The sequence below is a fragment of the Salvelinus sp. IW2-2015 genome, unplaced genomic scaffold (assembly GCF_002910315.2).
Source record: "Salvelinus sp. IW2-2015 unplaced genomic scaffold, ASM291031v2 Un_scaffold1010, whole genome shotgun sequence".
Taxonomy (NCBI): Eukaryota; Metazoa; Chordata; class Actinopteri; order Salmoniformes; family Salmonidae; genus Salvelinus; species Salvelinus sp. IW2-2015.
The window spans coordinates 390,490-401,567 of record NW_019942685.1 but is presented as its reverse complement, the minus strand read 5'-3'; positions in this window follow the sequence as shown (position 1 = coordinate 401,567).

The window sequence follows — 11,078 nt, the reverse complement described above, 5'->3', positions numbered from 1 at the left end:
GCTGCTAACTAACTCTAACCCGCTAGCTGCCTGCGCCTAATAACTTCTAACCCGCTAGCTGCTGCTTGCTAATACTTACCCGCTAAGCTTGCTGCGCTAATAAAACTCTAACCGCTAGCTGTGCTGCTAATAACTCTAACCCGATAGCTTGCTGGATGCTAATAACTCTAACGCCCGCTAGCTTGCTGCTGCTAATACTCTAACCCGCTAGCTTGCTGCTGCTAATAATCTAACCCGCTAGCTGCACAAGTGGCTCAGGTAGTTGCAGCTCATCCAGGATGGCACATCAAATGCGAGCTGTGGCAGAAGGTTTGCTGTGTCTGTCAGGTAGTGTCCAGAGCATGGAGGGCGCTTGACCAGGAGACAGCCAGTTACATCAGGAAGACGTGGAGGGAGGCCGTAGGAGGGCAACAACCCAGGCAGCCAGACCGCACCTCCGCCTTTGTGCAAAGGAGGAGCACTGCCAGAGCCCTGAAAAATGACCTCCAGCAGGCACAAATGTGCTATGTGTCTGCTTAAACGGTCCAGAAAAGACCTCCATGAGGGTGGTATGAGGGCCCCAACCGTCCACCACGGTGGGGGTTGTGCTTACAGCCCAACACCGTGCAGGACGTTTGGCATTAGCCAGAGAACACCAAAATGGCAAAATTCGCCACTGGCCCTGTCTCTTCCACAGATGAAGCAGGTCACACTGAGCAACATGTGACAGACGTGACAGAGTCTGGAGACGCCGTGGAGAACGTTCCTGCTGCCTGCAGACATCCTTCCAGCAATGACCGGTTTGGCGTGGGCAGTCAGGGTGTGGGGTGGCATTCTTTTTGGGGGCCGCACGCCCTCCATGTGCCTTCGCCAAAGTAGCCTGACGCCATTTAGGTTACCGGATGAGATCCTCAGACCCCTTGTAGACCATATGCCTGGTGCGGTTGGCCCTGGGTTCCCTCCTAAATGCAGACAAATGCTAGACCCATGTGGCTGGAGTGTGTCAGCAGTTCCTGCAAGAGGCAGGCATTGATGCTATGGACTGGTCCGCCCGTTCCCCAAGACCTGAATCCAAATTGAGCACATCCTGGGACATCATGTCTCGACCATCCACCAACGCCACCGTGTGCACCACAGACTGCCAGGAGTGGCGGATGCTTTAGTCCAGGTCTGGGAGGAGATCCCTCAGGAGAACCATCCGCCAACCTTCATCAGGAGCATGCCCAGGCGTTGTAGGGAGGTACAAATACAGGCACGTGAGGCCACAACACACTACTGAGGCCTCATTTTGACTTGTTTAAGGAACATTCACATCAAGTTGGGATCAGCCGTAGTGTGGTTTTCCACTTTTTTTTGAGTGTGAACTCCAAAATCCAGACCTCCATGGGTTGAATAAATTTGATTTCCATTGATCCATTTTTGTGTGGATTTTGTTGTCAGCAACATTCAGCTATGTAAAGAAAAAAGTATTTAATAAGAAAATTTCAGTCATTCAGAATCCTAGGATGTTTTATTTTAGTGTTCCCTTATTTTTTTTGAGCAGTGTATATATATATATAATATATATATTTTAATTGTTTTTTTTCTTCATCAATTAAAAAAAAGGGTTTAAATTATGCTTTATTGCTAAAGCGAGGTAGTACCTCTGTAGATGTATTTGATGTATTGTAATAGGTTAGGGTTAGGGTTAGGGTACTAATGTAAAGGTATTTGAGGTATTGTATAGGTAGTACTGATGTAGTGTCATTGAGGTATTGTGTAGGCATTTGTAATTTGTCTCCTGAAGTGGGCAGCGTCTAAGGCACTGCATCGCAGTGCTAGAGGCTGCACTAACAGACCCTGGTTTCGCTTCCAGATATATCAAACGCGGCTGTGATTGGAGTCCCATAGGGGCGGTGGCACAATAGGCCCAGCACGTCCGGTTAGGGTTTTGACCAGGGTAGGCCGTCATCTGTAAATAAGAATTTGTTCTTAACTGACTTGCTAGTTTAAATTAATATGAAAAAATAAATAGGTAGTACTATGTAGGTGTAGAATATTTGGCCATTGACACCGCTTCAATTTGTTTTTAACAACTGCGCTACTCGCTGTTTTTTATTAAATCTATGCAGAGTCCTTTTACAACTTACCTTGACTAACCTGTAACCGCCCCACAACATTGACTCTGTAACCAGTACCCCTGTAATAATAATCTCTTTATTATGTCATTTTCCTGTGTTACGTTTGGGATTTTATAAATATTTACTTTAACCAACTGCAGTTTAAAGAATAGAGTTCAGGCTTTTAAATAAGTATTTCAACAGTAAGGTTTGTACATCGGCGCCTGTGACTAATACAATTTGATTTTGATGTATTGGAGGCCAAGGTTAGGCCCAATATAAAGGCCCAATATAAACACAGCTTTTGTTCCCTCTGAGACGCTCCCTTCCATTTTATGACAACAGAGCAAAGTCCAACATATGCACACACATTGCTTCTTTAGGAATGTATATAACCCATTAATGAAACTCTGAAGTAAGCATCCCTCTTTTTAATTTCAGTCCTGTTGCTCTAGATCCACACATTACATCACTGTTATATCAGGTTAAGTTATAAAGAGTTTCTATCTGTAGATACAAACAGGGATGGTTCCTGCTAGATTTACCTATAGAAGATTAATACTGTAGCCCATGGAGGGAGAAATGCTAACATGAGACTATAATGAGGAATAATTGGTGTAGGCATACTACCCTATCCCTTATACTGTAGTGTAGTGAAAACCCAGTGTGGCAAAAGTACCCAATTTGTCATACTTTTAATAAAAAGTAAAGATACCTTAATAGAAAATGACTTCAAGTAGAGGTGAAAGTCCACCCAGTAAAATACTGCCTTGAGTAAAACTATTTTGTTTAAATATACTTAAGTATCAAACAAGTAATGGAAATTGCTAAATATACTTAAGTAATTAAAAGGATACGTACATAATTCACATTCCTTATATTAAGCAAACCAGACGGCACAAATTTTCTTGTTTTAAAATTTCAGATAGCCAGGGGCACACCCAACACTCAGATAGCCAGGGCCACACTCAAACAAAAAGGCATTTGTGTATAGTAGTCCGCCAGATCAGAGGGTTAGGGATGACCCGGGATGTTCTCTTGATAAGTGTGAAATTGTACCATGTTTCCCTGTACTGTCAAGAAATTAAGTAACTTTGGGTGGCAGGAAGAAATGAATAGAAGTAAAAAGTACATTCACTTTTCTTTTCAGGAATGTAGCGAGTAAAGTTGTCAAGAATATAAATAGTAAAGTAACAGATAACCTAAAAAAAACTACTTACGTTAGTTAACTTTAAAGTATTTTTTTCTTAAGTACTTTTACACCACTGAGGAAAACTATGTGTTCTCGGTCTTTGTACAGGGAAATGTTGTGAAACTGAACCCTGAAGTATCCTATCACTTTCAGCGGACCACAGACTAAGTCCTCGCTTCTCCGCAAAATAACTGTCAGGTCAACAACCATTTTTCCAAAAATAGCTTTACAAATGTGTTTATCATAAGTTATTCAGTCATATCCTTAAATAATGTTTATTTTAAGTCATTGCATGCTGCCTGTGCATGACTATACACTGTGGCCTCAGAATGATGCTATGACCTTGTAACGATAGAAAGTAAATACAGAATATAACAGCCTAATTTAGATCAAGAATACACATTTCTACATAAGCGGAGCAAAATTTAAAGTATTTAAGTATTTTTATAGTAACCCATCTATTGTAGTCAAACAGGTTGGCAGGTGATTTGTTAAGACATAAGGCATAGTTGTTAAACCAATAACTCAAAATCAAAATCGATTTGGCTTAGGTTAATAAGTCATTTAATTTGAAATGAAAAAGTTTGGTTTCTTAAATATGACTAATATTTAAAAAATATTTTTATTCAAAATAATTAAAAGTAAATAGCGGAGGTACCTACAGCCTAAATTAAAACACCGCAGCAATTAACTGAATGATGTTGACTGATTGAAAGTTTGGCCTACAACAAAATAGGGTCATTGTGTGTGATATATGGCGGGGTTGAATAAAGATAAAACCGATAGGTTACCTTAAAAAAGAAAAAATCCATAATGTATCATTTATTGTGCATTTATATTTAGGGCTACATTGAGGTTTTCTTTCATTATTTTAGGCTCTCTCATTAGTGTAAAGGCTTTAAGGCTTTGAGAGCCTAACTGTATACGGGCCAAATAGCCCTACACGCCAATCGCCCAATTGGCTTAATGGAAGGGGCAGAAAAAGTTAAAGTTGATTCACAGAGGAAAAAAGGACAATATCAGATAATTCATAGACAGGAAAAAGGACAGGTTGGAGGTTTCATTAAGAGAAAAGCTTGTGTAATGGAGAGTTGAAAAAATAAAGAGAAGGGAGGCCCAGAAAAAAGTGTAATGTTTTGGGAAAGATTTTGAGAGTGGTGAAACAGGATGATAGCAGTGCTAGGGCTGTGTTATGTGTGATGTTATGTGTGATGAATGTGAGGCGCTATACAAAATTTCACAGTCAACAAGAACCAGGACTTCAATAGGCGTTATGCCATGTTCACAGGGAACTGTAGCCACTGCTCAGATGGGTTTAAATGGAAACTACATTTGGACACTGACTGTAAGGTCTATAACCTCTCACAAAGCCTTAATATTAACTCATCAGAATTAAGCATTTCTTGCAGAAAATTTTACTACACGCAACTGAGGCTAAATGTTTGACCCGGGAAGCAATGAGGGGAGAAATCAATAATGTATTCTTTCAGCAATCTTGAGAGAAATGCACCTCTACGATACTTCTTGGCGGTGCTATCTTTAATCAGCATCATAAAAGCTGATAGTATGTTCCAACCACAAAAAATATGCCATCCAAGCCAAACGGAAAAAAATTCTTAACCAGATAACATTTTGGGTCATTTTCACAGCTTTCCCATTTCCTTACAAACTGGTCCAAACTGATGTAAATTTGGAAATGTTGCAACATCAACTTTGTTTTGTCAGTTTATGCATTTTCTCTCCGGCCCGAAAGAAGCAAAGATTGACAGCACTTTACTACCTCAACGATATAGAAACATTTAATTTCTATCGATTTATGACATTCCTGGTGAGCAAGAGTGTATTTAGTCTACTTGGGCAACATATGAATGACAGAAGAGAAGCTGAATATGTTGTAATTATAAACAATTGACTTAAACCAAATAGCCTACAAGACGTCGGAAATATAAGCAGAAACATATGCAAACAGCAACAACAAAAAATCCTGCGCCTCCATGTAGTTTTAGAATGCATTTTCTTTATAATTCTTAGATTGTCACTTAATCACAATGTAAGATTGGGTGTTGCTGATGGGTAAATTGGTCATTGCGGGCGGCAAGTAGGTGAACGACAGCTGACCAGCGGCACCACAAAGTTGCCTACCCAGCGCAGCTGTCACGCAGGACTGAGATTTACCCGCTAATTCAGTGCAATACTATCAGTCTATCAATTTAAACTAAAACTGAACAAGTTGGTCTAGCTATTCCTGATTGATAAAGCGTTTATACAACAAATGATTGGTCAAAACATATTTAATAATGCAAATCTTCCAATGTGGAGCCCTTGAAATTATCACACATGCTACAAATTTGGAAACGTTTTGGGGATTTCATTTGTGAATGAATAAAAACGTACCTGTTTACACAGCGAGGACTTGCTTGTTAAATTGCTACACATCCTATTCATGTCCTATAACACTTGTATTCATTTCCATAATAGACCATACACTAATGTTTTAAATGAAGTATGTCCTACGCTTGCCAACGTGTTGAACAGGCAGTGCAATTGATCCCCTCCCTCTCCGTGGGTACATACCATGCTGCTCATCGCAGGAAGAAATATAAAACGACTGACCGTGAATAAAGATCCTCAAATAATGTGCGAATGCCTGTCCTTCTATAGTAGCTGCTGCCCTGTTTGTCCTTTTATAACAGCTTGTGCCTGTTTGTCCTTCTATAAGTAGCTGCCGGACTGTTTGTCCTTCTATAGGTAGCTGCGGACTGTTTTGGTCTCTTGTTTGTTCTCCTCGCGGCGCAGCGGGAACCCCTCCGGAGCCTCTCCGATGTCTTTATTTGTTCTCTGCATGGGGCAGTCAATCAGCAACGACAAGGACCGGGCTACCACTGCTTGGTGGGACAGGATGATAACATGTAGTATTGCCCAGAGTAACAGGGAATACTGAACAGTAGTCATGTTCTACAACTCTTGTTGTAGACATATCTCGCTTGGTTTCCCTCCCTCTCTGGAACACCTACTGGGATCACATGGAACAACGCGGAAGGAAAGAGTAATTCTGGCTTTCAGTTCCTGTTGATGGTTATACTGAAACAATTATCCTTAACAGCTTTTAACACGCACTTCTGATTGCAGAAAATGGACTTGATTGCACATCATGATTGGAGTGAGACTTAACTCATGAAGTGATCACTGATTGGTTTGTGATAAATTAATAAAAAGTGAGAAATTAAAGTCAAAATAATTACAGTATTGGGGAAGCATGCACAAAACTGTTATGGCACACTATTAGTCTAAACTGTGTAATACTTGTGTTATTGTGGTTGCATGTACCACAGTAAATCAGTTAGAGAAATTTACCACAATAAATAATTTAGAGAAATATACCACAGTGAAAATCAGTTACAGAAATCTACCACAATAAATCAGTTAGCAGAAACTACACAGTTAGAGAAACTCTCATCCAAGATGGCGTAGCAAGTCAGACGTCTTGTCCTCGTCTTGTCCCGTGTATAATATCTTTATATCTTTGTTCTTCGCATATCTTTTTTGTATTTTTCCTAAACTTCAACTTCAATATACTCTCCTGCAACCCGCTTCACCCAATGTCGTAGGGATCTGAATATTTCTAAAGTATTTTTTCATTACTTTCGAACCGGAATCCCCGTACAGACAGCCAGCCAGCTAACTAGCCTTACAGCTAGTCAGTCAGCTAAACTACTGCTAGCGGTCATTCAGCTAACTCTAGCTCGAAATCTCATCGCCAGTTTGCACAACGCGATTCAAACCAGAGCATACTGGACTTATTTTCCTCTTCCATATCCCCGGATTCCTATCGCGCAAGCTTTGAAACCTTTTCCACCTGGATCATCGCAGCTAGCTAGCTGCATCCGAGTTGCTACTCCTGGCTAACGTCTCTGTCCCGAAGCCAACACCATTAGCCTGGAGCTGGCCCATGCTAGGCTATCTCCGGCTAGCTGAAGAGGTCCATCAGCCACTCCTTGGGCTACAATACCTATTTTGACCCCTTTAACTACACGAAGCCCCTGCTAATCCATCACGACTTGGACTACCGATGTTAATCTGCCCCCGAGGGTTCTTTTTGCAACAGGCCCCTCCGTCGCGACGTCCCCTGAATTGATCTGCTACTGCTAGCCGCGGCCCGTTAAAAGAAGCTGTCTAGAGCATATCGGACTGTTAGCTGAATCGGTCCTCGGCCAATTTCTTGGGCCCCACTTATACCTATTTGGCCAATTGCATGGGCACCTTTACTACACGGAACCCTACTAATACACATCATGGCTGGTCTGCAGACGGAACCGGCACGAAAGGAGGCTCTGCACGAGAGGCTACAACAGCACTTCTTTCGTCACGACGTATTCTCTAAGGCCCTTCTGCTAAGCTTGCTAGCCCGCTAGCTGTCTGAAATGCTGTGTCTCCAGCCCAGCTTTAAACTGTTTGGGGCCTTGCAATCCCGACAAAGGTTACACTTATGACAACATCCAGCTCAAGTGCAAGGGGCGAAATTCAAAATCTAGTTTGTTAAATATTAACTTTCACACATTAAAAAGTCAAATACAGCATATTGAAAGGTAAGACATCTTGTGAATCAAGGCCAACATGTCCGATTTTTTTAAAAATGTTTTACAGGGAAGACAAAATATGTAAATCTATTAGCTACAACGTCAGCAAAAGAGAGCACTTTTCTAACTCCACAGTTTTTTTTTACTCCGTCACTAGCTATCACTAATCGACCAAATTAAAAGATAATATAATAGCCACTAACCAAGAAACAACTCCATAAGATGACAGTTGATAACATATTTTATTGTATAGCCCAATGTTTTTTTTGAAATGTTCCATATGTTATGGTATAAATCATAAATTACATTTCAGCTACAATCAGAAATTGCAACCGAAAGCAGCCAATAACATTTACAGACACCACGTCAAATAACTAATTACTCATCATAACAACGTATATCTGAGAAATCAATAACTGTTGCACAATTGAAAGACAGGATTCTTGGATTCCCAGACAATATTTCCGATTTATTAAATGTTTTAACAGGCGAAACAAAAATGTAGCGGCCTATGTTAGCAATAGCCACAATAGCCAGACACACTTGGGCGCCCGCGACCAAGTTTGACATGCCACGACAGATATATGAAATAACATTTATAAATTGGGTCCTTACTTTGGCTGATCTTTCATCAGAATGTTGATCAGGGTGGTCCTTTGTCCAGATGAGTCCCGTTGGTTTGGAGTCCAGGATGGCAACTTTCCCTTCTCATTTAAGCATTGGCACCTTGGTCGATCTGGCACGGATTTTGTCCAACGTTAAAAAAATCAGAGAAACCAACGGCCTGGAAAAGCACCGGAAAACTCCCGAAAAAAAATTCAAATAATCTGTTTAAACTATATTGGAAAAAACATACATTTACGAATGATATGTCCATTTATCAAATAAAAAAACGCCAGCCGGAGATTGTTCCCGTCCAAAAACAGCACAAAACAGAACACAATATCACTCCCAAGACGCGCGCTTCAGAACTTCCGGAAGTGGGTCGGTCAGTCAAAGAAATAGCTCTTCTTCAACCTCTGAACAAGATATTCCACTAAATTTCTTTCTCATCACCCTCTTGACACCCAGAGCAAGGCGTACGGAGTGTACGTAGGGTCTTACGTATAATGACCATGTATAGGCATAACGTTGAAGCGAGCCATAGATTCTGACATTCTACTCTTGGTCAGGGAAAGTGCTGCCAAAATGACTTCTGTACCACTCAAGAAAAAATTAAAACGGTTTTAGAAACTAGAGATTGTTTTTCTATCCAATATTAATATTTATATGATATTGTAAGAGAAAAATTGAGTAGAGGCCGTTTGAAAATTGCAACATTATTTTTCCAGTTTTTCCAATACGCCCCTGCAGCCATAACAGCTTAATCCCACACACCAGCCGATCGCGTAGTATTTGCGATAAGGTATTCCATAGTTAACAGTCCAAGCTTAGTTTCTCAACTCAAGCCACATATTCCCCACTGATTCTTTAGGTTTTTCTCATGCGCGAATCAAAACTTGGACATCTTTGTACTATCTCACTGGGTTTGGGTTGAAGTGATTTTTTAATATCTCGACTAAATCTATGAATGATTTTCTCCGGTTTATCTGGGCCAGCAGCTAGCGGGTTAGAGTTATTAGCAGCAGCAGCTAGCGGGTTAGAGTTAGTAGCAGCAGCAGCTAGCGGGTTAGAGTTATTAGCAGCAGCAGCTAGCGGGGTTAGAGTTATTAGCAGCAGCAGCTTGCGGGGTTAGAGTTAGTAGCAGCAGCGGCTAGAGGGGTTAGTTAGCAGCGGCTAGCGGCGGCCAACGGGTTTAAGATTATAATATTAAGTTATATTTGTTTATATCAAATCAAATTATATTTGTCACATGCGCCGAATACAACAGTGAAATACTTATTTATAAGCCCTAACCAGCAACGCATTTAAAAAAATAAAACCAATAAAATAAGAATAAGAAATAAAAGTAACAAATAATTAAAAGAGCAACAGTAAAATAACAATAGCGAAGCTGTATACTGGGGGTACCGGTATTAGGGTTAGTCTTGCAGAGTACCCACACAGAGGAGGCTGTGGCCTTCACTCCAGTCCTGGAGAGGAATATAGAACAAAAAATAAAATCTTTAGAGGGTTGGGGTTAGAGATATGGTGAAAGTTAAGGGTTAGGGTTAAGGTAATGGTTAGACCTGAGGAGGCTATGGCCTTTACCCCCGGCCTGGAGAGGACTATAGGACTAAAATAAAGCCTTTAGGAGACAGAAACCCAAAAAGACTCAGGTCAAAACTTCACCTCTCTAGTGAGACCGGTGGAGGGATGTTACTGTAACACGATGTACACATGTTTTATCCGTTTAGCACACTTCCGTCTTTTCCTGTGTGTGTGTGTTTTCCTTTCTACCTCGAGGAACATCCCCCTGCCTCCCCAGCGGGAGCAGAGGAGACCTTGACATAGTGTGTGTAGTAAGGCTGTAGCTCTTTCCTTCTCCTTGGAGGAGGCTCTGCTTAAAGCCCATGGGAACAATCAACCATTAACTCACTCCTATTCAAATAAATTGGGGAAAAGTTCACGTCCTAAGAAATTGTGCAAACTCTCATTCCCAGGGAGCTGCACAATGGCAATCTAGGACTGGGGAGCGCTGGGGAGGGGGGCAGAAGACTAGGGAGGGGGCCGCTGGGGGGTCAGGAGAGTGGGGAGGGGGCCGCTGGCCGGGAGCGTGTTGTTGTAATGGCTCTAGTATGTATCTTAATGTTCCTCAGTCTCCCTAGAGGGTTTTAATGGGAGAATGAGTCCCTTAGACAAAACCTCACGTCTCTACTGCAAAATCATCCTCCCATAGACAAGAACCAACACACTGGATAGCCTGAACACAGAAAACGCAACTAGTACGACAATATCTGAGGGACAGATTATGTTATTTATATAAATACTATATTGTACATTTCATACAATCTATATTGTACATGTCATACATTCTATATTGTACATGTCATCCATTCTATATTGTACATGTCATTAATTGAACATGTCATACATTCTATATTGTACATGTCTTCCATTGTACCTGTCATACATTCTATACTGAAGATGTCGTACATATCATACATTGTACCTGTCATACATTCTATATTGAACATGTCTTACATTGTACATGTAGTACATTTTATATTGAACATTGGGTGCATTAAACACTGTTCTAAAGCTGTGTTGGGGTATATTGAACACTGTTCTAAAGCTGTGTTGGGGTATATT